Genomic DNA, 16,384 nt, shown 5'->3' with positions numbered 1-16,384 from the left:
CAATATGTTTTGAGTGGGAGGCACTTGGAAGGGACTAAGGCATAAACAGAGGAAAGCGAGTCTCCCAGGATAGGGACAGCTGCCTCATTTTATAACTTAGCATGGTTCCTGAGTCACTGAATCAGAGATAAATAATAAAGGGAAATTCCAAACCTCTTCCAGTTATCTTCCGGGTGGTGTGTTTGCTATGAGATCATTTGTAGGGTGTCTCATTTCAGCTCTCTTGGCTTGTTATTGTTGGGATTTCTTACAGATTCTGGTAATGGCTTGGTTGTCTGTCTCAGTTTCCAGGCTTCTTTTAAGTTCTGTTGTCTTACTGAGTCTTTGTAGGTATTACAATGGCATATTTTGAGATATTAATATGTGGACTGCTAACTAGATGCCATTTTACACTGGCAAATCCACTTCCACTTCCTTTTTAGGATTCTGTTTAGGGAGGGTTGCATTCTTCAGCAAGATTTATTCTAACCTAAATGTATGCTGTTTGGTTCTGATTTTGTCAGCTTGGAAATCTCTACTTGCGCTTGCCAGCTCTCTCACTGTCATTTCTAATCAACCTGATACTTCTTTCAATGCCTGTATCTGTGTAATTACATTAATAGGATGATGTCCTAGGGGATTTCATCTATATTCTATTTTGAAAGTGAAAAATCTTGTAAGCCCCTATTTCTCTTGAAACCACCTTCAAAGGATTGATCATATGCATATCTTCCTAGACTTTATCAGCTTATAAAACACCTGCTACAATGAAACTGACACTACCTTCACTTTGCAGAGCAATAATTGGCTTTCTTTGAAAAATCTAACCCAATTCTTTCCACCTTATTTTAGATGAAAGGAAAGTGTATTTAGAAAAGTGTATGTACAGGTGAAATGTAGAAAGATGTAGGTAAAGTTGAGTTTGTACATATGGAAAAGTGGGCTTTTCACCAAATCCTTTAACCACTAGAGAAATGTTCTCCGATTTCAAGATTTCAGGTTTGACCCCAGACCTACAGGATTAGAACATCTGTGGGTGGGAACTTGGAATCTGAATTGTTAATGACCTCCCTAGCCCATGAGTTTCTGATGCACGTGTCTAGTCCACAGTTTGAAATTTTTCCCGTAGTTAAATGATCCAACCGGAGTGAGTTCTATCATATGCAAAATAGAAATGGAATATTTCTATTCATGATCCAGTCAATGTTGCCAAAACTCTACATTTTTTTTAATGTAATAAAATGACAACGTATTTTACCAGTAAGCAGACTTGGCAAAGAGTTCCAAGAATTCAGAATAGTAAGAGATGACTCTATTCTATTAGGGGCAATATGTCACAAAGTCCATGCATTTTAAATTGGGAGAAAAACGCAGCCATGAGCATTTTTGTTTTTACTTAATAAACTTTGGTATTTAGCAGGAGTATTTATCTGTTTTCCCTTAGATATTTTTTTTCTAGCTGAAAGTGGAATGTAATATAGAACAGTGTGGGCTGGTGAAAGGTAAGGCAGGAAGTGAAACTAGAGCTAATAACCAGACAACTGAGAAGTGATCCATTGTGAAGCATCATAAACAATAGAAACACTACATTCAAGACATTTGGAGCTACCATCGTTTAGGGTGAAGAGCACTGTCTAAGTTCCTGAAAAAATAACTCCATAATATCATAAAGATAAAAACTGGTTTGCAAAGGATGGTCCAGAATAATATAAAAAGTTGAAATTATGTTCAGGGTCATCTAGTAACGATGTTTTCACTTGCTTTATTACACTTTTGGAAAAAGAAAAACCTTCCTAAATAGATTCTGTTAAGGCTAGATCTAAAGAAAGAGAAGAAAAAAATGCTAAAAGAGAAGAGAAGAAAAAATACATTTATGCAAAAGCAATGGCAGTTTTGATGCTTTTCTTTATACAACAGTAAAGGGTGTCATATGCCAGTGACCTACTTTGGGAAATCAAGTGAAACAGATTTGGATGTAGATGTGTTTTGGAGGCCTGCAGTGGGACATTCAGCTGAATTTCTTCCAGTTTTTGATATCAAATTTTAGAAACCGAGTTTCTGCAGAAACTTAGGGAAGAAATGCCCCAGTGACTATGAATGATAGTTTTTTTGACAATCAGAAAACATGATTGAGATTTTGTTGACAGGGTTCTTAATTTCCATCTATGATACACGGAAGTAATAGAAATATAGTGATAATGAGTATTAGATATGAACTTGGTGCCAACCACTGGAATAGTGCTTTAGTATACATTCTCATATTTAATCATCACATTAGTCCAATTATGTATGTATGTTTTATTATTCCAGCTTTACAGGTGAGGAACTGAGATTTAAAGAGATCAGTAAACTTACCTGAGATATAATGGCTTAGTTAAGTGATAGCATCAAGACTGGAACATGTGTTTTTGAACTTCAAATCCTAACTTTTAATTGCTCCATTAGACTCTTATCTTGTGTGTGTATGTATATCAACATTTTATATATATATTTGATATCTATATTTATGTGTTTGCATTTATAGTTATAAATAAGCATTATGTCTCTTTCTATGATCTTGAACTATCTGTGCTGGCCAAGTGGCAGAAAGCATAGTTTTTTTTTTTTTTTCCAGAAAAGTAGATATTCACAGTTACTTGGGAGAGACTATGGAAAACCAAAAGGAAACTCTTGAAAAATTTAGCATGATATTTGATTGAAGTTACTTGGAATCAATGTGGAATGTAAACTTTGTGAGAGCAGGGACTTGATTCTTTTCTTTTTTCTTTCTCTGTTCCCTCACTACTGCATTATGTAGAACAGTGCCTGATACAAAACAGATACTTTATGTATATATTTGAGTGAATGAGAAAATTCAATAACCCAATAACCCTCAGTTTTTCTGTCTCAGAGATCAGTCTTTTTAAGAGTGGTGAATGGAACTGATTCTGACTTTGAGGCTTCTAAGACCATGGGATTTTCTGAAGTCAAAGGACGACTGATTTGGAGGTGACTCTTTATTCCTATTCTCTCTTGCTTCTTTAAGACCAAGACTTTGGTGAGGATTTATTAGTTTTCCAAGTAAGACATCCAAATGTACTGTGACCTGGTATTTACAACATGTGCTGGTGAGGAGTAGGACCGGTTAAAGAACTCTTGGAAACTGAATATTTGAGTTGGAGTATTGGCAATACTATCATTTTTCCTAATTGCTTTAACTCATTTTGAGGTGAAACTAATCTTGTAAAGTACTTTATTATTTTTAGTAAACTAAGTGTCATAGTGATGTGTGTGTATGTGTGAGTGTGTGTGTTTTTAATAAATGCCTCTAGATCTCCATAGGAAAAGAGACAAACAAACAATTGCATTGTAGGTTACTTAAAACCAGTTCTCATCATTCAGAATAGCTTGTGGCTGCTGACATCATACATGCCATGGGCACAGACTAAAGAGAAAAAGAAGAATAGTGGAGAGATTATTAATGTAGGGACATACCTTCTGATAATTCCTCAAGAAAGAGGGAAGCCTTTGCTTCAATGTTCTATAAACCTCTTTATCAATGGGAAGTTTGGTGCTAATAAAAACCAAGCTTTCAGATTTCCCGAGTCTCATTCACATGGTTTGGAGACATCAGACTCTTTCCAAAGATATTCTCTACTCTGTGGCTGTGGGTTTACCTGCATTAGAGAAGGCTGGCTCAGATTGTGAAAACAGAATATGAGGGTTTGGACTTCCCTGTTGGCACAGTGGTTAAGAATCCGCCTGCCAATGCAGGGGTTATGGGTTCGATGCCTGGTCCGGGAAGATCCCACATGCTGTGGAGCAACTAAGCCCGTGTGCCACAACTACTGAGCCTGTGCTCTAGAGCCCAAGAGCCACAACTACTGAGCCTGTGCGCCTAGAGCCCATGCTCTGCAACAAGAGAAGCCACCTCAACGAGAAGCTTGTGCACAGCAACGAAGACCCAACGCAGCCAAAAATAAATAAATTTAAAAAAATTTAAAAAAAAAAGAATATGAGGATTTGTTTATTTAATAAATATTTTTAAAATATACACCTTGCTACTGACAAGGAAACATGTGGATTAGTATTAAGACCTGGCATGATTTTGCTTATATAAAAATTTTTTTCTGAAAATGTCCTCATTGAATGTGTTTCCATTAAAAAAAATTACTAAGACCATCAACGTGCCAAGAAATTTGTCAGTTTCTAATGAGAAATGAAAAAGTCAAAAAACAGATGTCATTGCATCATTGTTGTGCAAAGCACGGTCCTCTCTCAGAATTACCTGGGGTACTCTCTCCAAATTCTAGACTCCTTGCTCTCACATCCCACAAATCCCAGAGAATACTGTGGGCTCTACTTTCAAAATATATTCATAATGTAGCCACACCTCATCACCTCTACCCCCACCACCCTGGCCCAAGCCACGTCATCTCACACACTTGCTCTCCTACAGACTGTTCTGATCGCTGCGCTGAGGACTTAGGTCAAGTCATGTCACTCTTTTGTCCAAACCCCTAAAGCCTCCCATCCCAGAGTGAAAGCCAAAGCCCGGACGCTAGTTAAAGTTACAGTCAGCAATCAGAGTAGTATGGTAGTTTCTTGTGTCACTCTGGTGGGTTTTCCTCAGTGACTGCCAGCAACAGATCCACAGAAAAGGAAACCCCGACAATTTTGGCTACAGTGGATGTTTTATGATTAGCTCTTTTCAAACTACATCTTGTAGTGTTTAAACAACATATTCAATCACATAATACAATTCCTAAAATTTCCTCTTAAGAATAATTTCCTCTGCCCACATCTGTTCATCACTCTAGCCAAATATATACAACTCTACTGCCAGTAACTACCACCTGCAACTACTGTTACCACCGCCCACAACTATCTCCATCACCATCACCACCACCTCCAATTACAACTACCTTCCCCACTGACACCACCATGACTACCACAGCGTCTGCCCCCGCAAAAGTCACCATTATCTTCCCCAACTGCCGCCCTCACTACCAGCACCACCCACAGTGACCACCTGTAACATCACTAGTACCTGTAACTGTCACCACTATCCCCGCTCCCCCAGCAACTAACGCTGCCTCCATAGCTAACATCCCCTCCAAACTAACAGCACTTTTGCTTAGGAAAAAGTGAGTGATTGATAAAAACTTTTGTGAAAACGTTGGGAAAAATATTCCAGAAAAGTAATGATTTCTATTAATTCCAAATATCACTGGTCTACTTATAATCTTTTTTTTTAATTTGAATTTTATTTTATTTATTTATTTTTTATATGGCAGGTTCTTATTAGTTATCTGTTTTATACATATTAGTGTATATAGGTCAATCCCAAGCTCCCAATTCATCCCACCCCCACCTCCCCTAGCTTTCCCCCCTTGGTGTCCATATGTTTGTTCTCTACGTTGGTGTCTTTATCTCTGCCTTGCAAACTGGTTCATCTGTACCATTTTTCTAGATTCCACACATATGTGTTAATATACGATATTTGTTTTCCTCTTTCTGACTTACTTCACTCTGTAGGACAGTCTCTAGGTCCATCCACGTCTCTACAGATGGCCCAATTTTGTTCCTTTTTATGGCTGAGTAATATTCCATTGTATATATGTGCCACATCTTCTTTATCCATTCATCTGTCAATGGACATTTAGGTTGCTTTCATGACCTGGCTATTGTAAATAGTGCTACAGTGAACATTGGGGTGCATGTGCCTTTTTGAATTACGGTATTCTCTGGGTATTTGCCCAGTAGTGGGATTGCTAGGTCATATGGTAGTTCTATTTTTAGTTTTTTAAGGAACCTCCCCTCCATACCGTTCTCCACAGTGGCTGTACCAGTTTACATTCCCACCAACAGTGCAAGAGGGTTCCCTTTTCTCCACACCCTCTCCAGCATTTGTCGTTTGTAGATTTTCTGATGATGTGATCTACTTATAATCTTATTGCTGATAAATCGATTAGTAACAAAACACATCTTATAAAATTACAAAAAGGATGCTGTGCTTTTGTTACATAAAGTTTGGCATTCCCAAGTGCAAAATGATAACTCTGTTGTTACTCTTAAAAGTTTCTGACTCTTCTACCATGCTTTGTTACACATGTTATTCATACACCATAAATAGGCTCCTAACGTATGCTGAGTTCATTCAGACTTACCCAGGGAGAAGTAGAGTTACATCCCAATACATTTTAATAATATAAAATGAATTTCCTTGAAAAATGTAATGTTTGTTTGAAACTTTTGGCACATCTGAAAATTTTATCTCCTTTGAAAGAACATGGTGACATCTTTCTTTTTTTTTTTATTGAAGTATAGTTATTTTACAATGTGTTAATTTCTGCTGTCAGCAAAGTGATTCAGTTATACATATGCATATATATATATATATATATATATACACATACATATATTCTTTTTTTAAAATTCCTTTCCATTATGGTTTATCATAGGATATTGGATATAGTTCCCTGTGCTATGCATTAGGACTTTGTTGCTATCCATTCTATATATAGTAGTTTGTATCTGCTAACCCCAAACTCCCACTCCATCTCTCCCCCACCTCCCCTCCCCCTTGGCAACCACAAGTCTGTTCTCTATGTCTGTGAATCTGTTTCTGTTTCATAGATGAGTTCATTTGTGTCATATTTTAGGTTCCACATATAAGTGATATCATATGGTATTTGTCTTTCTCTTTCTGACTTACTTCACTTAGTATGATAATCTCTAGGTCCATCCATGTTGCTGCAAATGGCATTATTTCATTCTTTTTTATGGCTGAGTAGTGTATATGTACTATATGTCCATTGTATATATGTACCACATCTTTATCCATTCATCTGTCGACAGACGTTTAGGTTGTTTCCATGTCTTGGCTATCGTGAATAGTGCTGCTATGAACAGAGGGGTGCATACATCTTTTTGAATTATAGTTTTGTCTGGATATATGCCCAGGAGTGGGATTGCTGGATCATATGGCAACTCTATTTTTAGTTTTCTGAGGAACCTCCATACTGTTTTCCACAGCAGCTGCACCAACTTACATTCCCACCAGCAGTATAGGAGGGTTCCCTTTGCTCCACACCCTCTCCAGCATTTGTTATTTGTAGACTTTTTAATGATGGCCATTCTGACTGGTATGAGGCGGTACCTCATTGTAGTTTTGATTTGCATTTCTCTAATAATTAGCGATGTTGAGCATCTTTTCATGTGCCTGTTGGCCATCTGTATGTCTTCTTTGGAGAAATGTCTATTTAAATCTTCTGCCCATTTTTTGATTGGGTTGTTTGTTTTTTGTTGTTGTTGAGTTGTATGAGCTGTTTGTATATTTTGGAGATTAATCCCTTGTCAGTTGCATCATTTGCAAATATTTTCTCCTATTTCACAGGTTGTCTTTTCATTCTGTTTATGGTTTCCTTTGCTGTGCAAAAGCTTGCAAGTTTGACTAGGTCCCATTTGTTTATTTTTTTTATTTCTATTGCCTTGGGAGACTGACCTAAGAAAACATTGGTACGATTTATGTCAGAGAATGTTTTGCCTATGTTCTCTTCTAGGAGTTTTATGGTGCCATGTCTTATGTTTAGGTCTTTAAGCCATTTTGAGTTTATTTAATTTATTTTTTTTGAATTTTATTTTATCTATTTTTTTATACAGCAGGTTCTTATTAGTTATCTATTTTATACATATTAGTGTGTACATGTCAATCCCAATCTCCCAATTCATCCCCGCCGGCCACCCCCCACCCCCACTCTCCCCTCTAAGCCATTTTGAGTTTATTTTTGTGTATTGTGTGAGGGTGTGTTCTAACTTCATCGATTTACATTCGGCTGGGGGACATATTTCTTGAATCTGAAGGAACTGAATACAAAGTTGTTACACTTTTCAGTTGTCAACTTATTAGTCAATCCATAGAAAAGAAAAAAAGTGTTAGTAAATATTGAATTTAATGTCACCAAAATTCAGCTATGGAGTCTGAAGTGTTCTAGGACTTCTTAAACTTTTGTTTGTTCGAGCCTGAAATTCTTCATTCTGACAATATTTCTGTAAAAGCCCAGATTAAAGCAGAGATGATCTGATTGGAGCGGGGACGGGGAGTGGGGATGGAACCCACCTACATGGCTGACTTCTTAGCAATTCTGTTTCCTTTTCCACCTCTGCCTGAACCCCACGGCTCTGAGGAAACCAGTTTCTAACCTACCGACGTCACGCACATGGTGTTTGGCAGGAGACTAAACAGTAACTGCTGTACTGTGACATCCAAACGCATCATTAAAATTGAACACTTGCTTTGTGTCAAGCACTGTCAGCAAGGTAGGCACGACGGAGCCTTCATAAGATGTATAGTCTAGTGGAGAATGCAGAAAGGAAAGAGGGAATGTTTGCAAGCGTTACACGGAAAGTTTAACTGCTCAAACATGGGATAAGTTTTCAACACCCAGTGCAAGCTTCAAGAAAGGGAAAGAGAAAGGGTCTCTTGTATTGTATGCTATTGTTGTAACTTAGCACAGTTTGGCAACATGAAATCAAATCATCTAGTAACTTGGTTATAGGAATGGCTTTATTATCTTCCAATAATTAACTCAAAGTCATTAGCCAAAGAAGTAAATTAAAATCCACAAACACACACACACAGCTCACATAATTTGCAGTTAGGAAATAGAGGGATTTGATAAAGTGCTCATATTTAGATGACTTCACTCTGTACACCCACAACCTGTATTACATGTGAATGTAATGTTAGTCAGGTATGTATATCAGGATAAAAAATTTTAAGAGTTTTGTTTTAAAGAACACCTTTGGGGAAGGGGATGTGCTGGTTGCCGTATAATTTAGCACATTAAAATATAGTTTAACACATTAAAAAAAACCCTCTTTGATGATATATGTGACTCTACTTGCAAACTGTTTGATCTGCAGAAAGTGGAGCAGCAGACTTTCTTAGTCTAGAATTCAAGGAGATCCAGAGATGATGAAAGGGAGTCCGTATCACTTTGAGATTATATTCAGCATTTTGTGTATATGGACATTTTTCCTCTCAGTTGAGGAAAGCAGATTTTCTAAAAAAAATATTCTGAGAGCTTCCCAGAAAATGTGTTTCATAGTGAAGGCTTTGTTTCCAGTTGGTGCTTGTTCTGACTCAATTTTTGGACCCAGATTATGTTTTCATTAGATTGATCAAGTGTGTGTTTTCTTAGTTTTCCTTAGAAGAAGGCATTGATTACAATCAGCTTTTACTTAATTATGAAGTTGAAAACTTCAGCATTTACAATTAAAGAAAAGCCTGCTATGGAATAGTTTTACTGAGAGAGACTCTGGATTATTATCTGCCCACTCCACAGCTTTATTGAAGTAGAATTGATAAATAAAGACTGTCCATAGGTAAGGTGTACAGTGTGATGATTTGATATTAGCTTTGATGGAACGCCTGAGCTGGAGAGAGGGGATAAAAGAGGCAGCCTCTATAGTGAGGACAGATTAACATGGTGACGTTCTAATAAGGGAAAAAAGCCAGGGAAAATCAGGCAAAGGGCCTTGTTAAGCGTAGATGGTTTCCCTGGCACCTTTTGTGCATGTGGGGGATTCCGCTGCCCGCTACCCTATTTATATATTCCTGCTGTGTCGTTAGTGCCAAAGGAAAAGACTTGCCTAATTTCCCACCCACTAAATAATTCTTCATTGCAAAATTGAATCAGGAAAAGGGAAATTTTATATCTGTTTTTGTTGCCTTAAAACAGTTTTATGCACATAAATTACTTTGGAGATTGGATACCCCTCTTATGAAAGAGAACGTTTATTTTGGAGATGTATATAAAGCATTCACGAAGGACATAATGCATGCAGTTCTCCGGAAGTTTTTGCAAACACCAAAGAACGTGACAGCTACTGCTCAACATCTTTCAGCTGTGATTATACCAGGTTACCTCCCAAACACCCCCTTTTTTTTTTTTGGCTGCGTTGGGTCTTCGTTGCTGCGCGTGGGCTTTCTCTATTTGCGGCAAGTGTGGGCTACTCTTCGTTGCGGTGCGCGGGCTTCTCGTTGCGGTGGCTTCTTTTGTTGTGGAGCACGGGCTCTAGGCGTGCAGGCTTCAGTAGTTGCAGCACGCAGGCTCTAGAGCACAGGCTTAGTAGTTGTGGTGCACGGGCTTAGTTGCTCCGTGGCATGTGGGATCTTCCCGGACCAGGGCTCGAACCCGTGTCCCCTGCATTGGCAGGTGGATTTTTAACCACTATGCCACCAGGGAAGTCCCCCAAACACCCATTTTTACATGTACAAGTCAAATGATTTTCCTAAGCTACGCTGTCTGCTGATTTTTCCAGGGATTGATGAACTTCTTTAAACATCTATAATGAGTAGTAGTGACCTATAATTTCAGGGAACTTGAAACTACCTGAGTATAGTTGCTTTAAAAATGCCTGCTACTGTCCAGTTTGAACAACCAGCCTGTCACAAACAAACCATTGTCAATCCATTATAAAAGGAAAACCCCTCTCCTAATTGAGAATCCAGGAACATTATCAAGGAGTGGATTTTTGATTGGATAGAGAGCTATTGATGGCTCTGATTTGGGTGTGTGATAGGTAAATCACTTCACTTCCCCATCCTCTGTTTCCTAATCTCCCAAGGAGGGGCGTGGATGACATTATCTCTAAAGCATTTTCTACTTCTAACTTATTGTTAGTTAAGTAAGTCTGATTTGAAGGGCACTCAGAATGGATCATGTAGAAGGTACTTGCTTATTGCTCCAGGGGATAAATAGTAACCAGACAAAACTACTGCCAAGTCACATGCCCCGGCCCACATTTGATTTCAGCCAGAGCTGTAGTGGGCAGTTCTGCCTGTCCTCACACTGCCAGGGTCCCACCTTTGCCTTTCAGCACTCAACCCAGGGCCTTCTGTTGTGCAGCAGGATTGTGCCTAGCCTGAACACAAATGTGGCCCTGAAGTACGAGGTCCTGAGTTTCCGGGAGGCCATAGCAAAAAAGCGTTTAAACAGAGTGTTGCAGAGTGTACACATGAAACCGAGACACTCTAGAGAAGTGGATGAAGAGTATTTCCTACAGATTATGATAGATTTACCTGCCAGTGTATGCACTGGGTTGGCACCTCATGACCTGTGATTCCAGCATGCACACGCATATGCATACGTATGTATATGTGCACACGTGTACGCACACTTACCATGTAGAATGCCATTGTCTATCAACTGTTGATTGATTCATTCTTTCGATAAAATTTTATTGAGCACCTCTCATGCCTCAGATACTGTTCTAGGTACTGGGAATACAGCAGGGAACAATAGAGACAGATATTTCCCCTCCTTGGATATTATGTTATAATGGGTAGGTGGTGCAAAGAGAAAGAGAAACGAGCATTAAATTAACTAAGATAATCATAGGTCAAAGTTTGACATCTACTATGAAGGAAAATGAAGTAGGAGATGAAGAAAAGGAGTAGTGGAGGGCAGGGGTCGAAGTTTGCAATTTTAAATAGAGTGGTCAAGGCAGGCCTCTTGAGATGGTGATATTTGAGCCAAGGTAGGACGAATGTACAGGAGCAGGCTTTGTTACCTGGGGAAGAGAATTGCAGCAGAGGCTATAGAAAGGTGAAATGGTCAGGCCATACATTTAATGTGAGGATTTTGTTCTGATGCCTGGGATGCATGATAAATGCTAACAACGCAGTCAGGCAGATAAAAAGAGTGAAGCCGGCTGGATGTCAGAAAGACTAGCTAAGAGTTTGCTGAGCCATGGAATGAATGCCCATGAAGACTAACTACTGTTGGATTTTCTTTTTTGATTTAAGAAAATTAAAGAAAAATTTTGATAAACTACACATACATAAAACTTACCATCTTAACCATTTTTAAGTGTACAGTTTAGTAGATTAAGTACATTCACATTATTGTGCAACTAATAGCCAGAACCCTTTTCATTTTGTAAAACTGAAACTCTGTACCCATTAAACAACTCCCATTTCTCCTTCCTTCAGGTCCCTAGCAATCACCCTTCTATTTCCCGTCCCTGTGAACTTGAATGCTCTTGGTACTTCATGTAAGTGGAATTATACAGTATTTGTCATTTTGTGACCAGCTTATTTCAATAAGCATATTGTTCTCAAAGTATATGCTGTAGCACGTGTCAGAATTTCCTTCCTTTTTAAGGCTGAATAATGTTCCATGGTATGTATTTATCACATTTTGTTTATCCATTCATCTGTCAATGGACACTTGGGTTGCTTCTACCTTTTGGCTAGTATGAATAATGCTACTATGAATACGGATGTACACCTATCTCTTTGAGACTCAGTTTTTAATTATTTTGGGTATGTACCCAGAAGTGGAATTGCTGGATCATATGGTAATTCTATTTTTAATGTTTTCTGAGGAACCTCCAGATTGTTTTCCATAGTGGCTGCGCCGTTTTACATTCCCACCAATTTCCCCAAATCCTGGACAGAACTTGTTATTTTCTCTTTTTTTTGGTAGTAGTCATACTAATGGGTGTGAGGTGATATCCCATTGTGATTTTGATTTGCATTTCCCTAGTGATTAATGATGTTGAGCATCTTTTCATGTGCTTATTGGCTGTGTCTTCTTTGGAAAAATGTCTACTTAAGTTCTTTGCCTGTTTTTTTTTTTTTAATTAAAATGGGGTGGTGGTCTTAATATTTTACTAAACTTGGGGGACAAGATGGTTTACGTTTCATATTTGTGAAATGTTTGGAAGTTTGGTTAAGTTTTTTTTTTTTTTTAATCAGTCATCAATTTTATACACATCAGTGTATACATGTCAATCCCAATCGCCCAATTCAGCACACCACCATCCCCAACCCACCGTGGTTTCCCCCCCTTGGTGTCCATACGTTTGTTCTCTACATCTGTGTCTCAACTTCTGCCCTGCAAACCGGTACATCTGTACAATTTTTCTAGGTTCCACATACATGCATTAATATACGATATTTGTTTTTCTCTTTCTGACTTACTTCACTCTGTATGACAGTCTCTAGATCCGTCCACGTCTCAACAAATGACTCAGTTTCGTTCCTTTTTATGGCTGAGTAATATTCCCTTGTATATATGTACCACATCTTCTTTATCCATTCGTCTGTCGATGGGCATTTAGGTTACTTCCATGACCTGGCTATTGTAAATAGTGCTGCAATGAACATTGGGGTGCATGTGTCTTTTTGAATTACGGTTTTCTCTGGGTATATACCCAGTAGTGGGATTGCTGGATCACATGGTAATTCTATTTTTAGTTTTTTAAGGAACCTCCATATTGTTCTCCATAGTGGCTGTATCAATTTACATTCCCACCAACAGTGCAAGAGGGTTCTCTTTTCTCCACACCCTCTCCAGCATTTGTTGTTTGTAGATTTTCTGATGATGCCCATTCTAACCAGTGTGAGGTGATACCTCATTGTAGTTTTGATTTGCATTTCTCTAATAATTAGTGATGTTGAGCATCTTTTCATGTGCTTCTTGGCCATCTGTATGCCTTCTTTGGAGAAATGTCTATTTAAGTCTTCTGCCCATTTTTGGATTGGGTTGTTTGTTTCTTTAATATTGAGCTGAATGAGCTGTTTATATATTTTGGAGATTAATCCTTTGTCCGTTGATTCTTTGCCTGTTTTTTATTTGGGTTATTTTTTGTTGAGTTGTGGGATTTCTTTATATAGTCTGGATGTTAACTCCTTTTCAGATACTTGATTTCTCCCATTCCATTGGATGCATTTTCACTCTGTTGTTTGTGTCCTTTGACGCACAGAAGTTTATAATTTTGAGGTAGTCCAATTTAACTATTTTTACTTTGTTTCCTGTGCTTTTGGCATCATGTCCAAGAAATCATTGTCAAACTCCATGTCAAGAAGCTTTCCCCCTGTTTTCTTCTAAGAACGTTAAAGTTTTAACTCTTAAGTTTAAGTCTTTGATCTATTTTGAGTTAATTTTTAAAAATTAATTAATTTATTTTTGGCTGCGTTGGGTCTTTGTTGTTGTGCACAGGCTTTCTCCAGTTGTGCTGAGTGGGGGCTACTCTTCGTTGTGGTGCGCGGGCTTCTCATTGTGGTGGCTTCTCCTGTTGCGGAGCACAGGCTCTAGGCGTGGGCTTCAGTAGTTGTGGCACGCGGGCTCAGTAGTTGTGGCATGCGGGCTCAGTAGTTGTGGCTCACGGGCTCTAGAGCACCGGCTCAGTAGTTGTGGCTCATGGGCTTAGTTGCTCTGCAGCATGTGGGATCTTCCCGGACCAGGGCTTGAACCCATGCCCCCTGCATTGGCAGGCGGATTCTTAACCACTGTGCCACCAGGGAAGTCCCTTGAGTTAATTTTGTATATGGTGTAAGGTAAGGGTCAAATTCATTCTTTTGCATGTGGTATCTAGTTTTCCCAACACCATTTGTTGAAAAGACTGCCCTTTACACATTGAATGGTCTTGGCATCCTTGTCAAAAATCATTTGGTCATATATGCAAGGGCTCAATCTGCGTTTATCAGATCTTTTGATGTTTCAGAATAAAGCAGAAATTCAGAATTTCATATGTAATAATATTTTAAGAATAAGAATGTAAATGGAAAAAAATTAAAATTAAAATACTGCAGAATAAAGGAAACACATATGTGGGCCATTTTCCAGCCCATTGGGTACTAGCTTGTTGCTTTTGTTTTGAAGAGAATAGAAATGGATGGATACATGCAGACACACACACATTTTAGCAGGTTTGTGCTCTGAAAAAAATGTTCTTTTCTGCTGGGTTTATAATTAAGCAAAGTTTTGTGGAGAAGTATTAGCATGGAAAATGGGGCATTTGGGTTTTTTAAAAGAGGGTCAGGATGTAAAAGGGATTCTGAAGTCATTTCTCCCTTGCAAGAGTGGAGAGTTTTCTCATGGAACATTTCCATGTTCCCTCCATGGGAGTTGTTTCTCTGAGGCCACAAAGATGGAAAAGGGAGAAGAAGAAGGAAGCTAGCAAGTGAATGTGTATGGCAAGTGCTTTACAGATTTATTTTATTGTCTTACAGAAGTTCCCTTACAGATTGGCTTTTCTTTTTCCAGGTTGGCTTTTATAATTTCCATTAAAAAAAAAGAAAACCCTTAAAGTTAAGAGAAAGTGGGAAGCTTATTTTAGGACACAAATAAATGAATGGCTGAACCAGAATTTAGATACAGGTCAGCCATCCTCCACAATTGCACGATTATGTCAGGATAAGTTAGCTCCAAATAAGTCTTCCAGTGGCTGAGATGGGCAACCAGGAGGCTGAGCAAAGGAGAAAAGATTGTGCTATCAAAAAAATTAACTATATTAAAAGTAAATAAAAAATAACTACAAATCAAGAGAAAACCTTCCTGGCTTTATAATGCATTGCTACCTTAATATATGCCTGAAATCCATCAATTTATGCAGATATCCTCACCCTGTAATTACACTTTTTTTTCCCTTTTAACTAAGTTCCTAAAATGTGGGCACTTAGTAAGTGATCACAATTATTATTCTGTATAATAATAATGAAAAGTCTGAATAACCATAATTAGTAAAAGCAGCAGTTTTTCAAGTACCACCTTTTGAGAATCCAAAGTGAATTTCTTAATGCTTATATACGAAGCTTTTAAACCTGCAAATCTTTTCTTATGTCAGTAAGCCACATGTGCTGCTTTGAGGATTTCAAAAGCAGTGGGTAGCACCCAGAATCACACAGCCTGAGCCGGAAAGGATCCTAGAAAGTCCCAATTCTCTGTTTTTACTTATGGTGAAACTAAGGTTAAATGTGTTTTTCAAGTCCACAGCCAAGACTAGAAATGAGGTCTCGTCAATCTTAGTGCAAAGCTTTCTCTGATACATCTTTCTTTTTATTAGCTTTAGAGCTAATACTAGAGGCCCCAGAATTCATTAATGACACAGAAAAGTGTCTGCAGACTGAATGAATCTTCTACATGTCTGTGTTTCTTCTTCCCAAAATATACGTAGATGTTACTGTGACTCTAATGTTCCTTGAACCATTCAGCAACTTACTGAGCACTTATATGAACAAAGACCATAACGACAAAGCCCAAGCCCTCATGAAGTTTATATTCTGATGGAGTGAGAATGACAATAAATGGTTTAATAAGTAAAGCTTTAGCATGATAGTTGGTGAAACATTCTACAGAGAAAAATAAAACAGAGTGAGGACAGGAAGTGATGGCAAGTGGGGTTTGCTCTTTTGTATTGAAAGGTACAGGGAAGGGCTCACTCCTCTGAGAGGGTAACTTTTGAGCAGAGACCTGCAGGAAGGGAGGGAATCAGCCATGGGGCAATTGCGGAGAGACCTCACAAGGATGTCACTGTGCCTGGAATGAAGTGAAAAGGGCGGGGGAGTTACAGAAGATGACATCAGAAAAGTAAATTGAGGCCAGATCATGCAGAGTCATGTAGCTCACTT

The 16,384-nt window shown here is 38.4% G+C and overlaps 1 long non-coding RNA gene across 1 annotated transcript in view; it reads left to right on the top strand.

The window, feature by feature from the left end:
- LOC309617229 overlaps positions 1–16,384 on the top strand; it is a 105,745-nt gene that overhangs the window by 65,677 nt on the left and 23,684 nt on the right. The gene's annotated exons all lie outside the window — the stretch shown is intronic.

The sequence above is a fragment of the Balaenoptera borealis genome (assembly GCF_965194805.1).
Source record: "Balaenoptera borealis genome assembly, chromosome: 19".
In the NCBI taxonomy this organism is placed as follows: Eukaryota; Metazoa; Chordata; class Mammalia; order Artiodactyla; family Balaenopteridae; genus Balaenoptera; species Balaenoptera borealis.
This window is presented reverse-complemented; position numbering and strand designations above follow the sequence as displayed.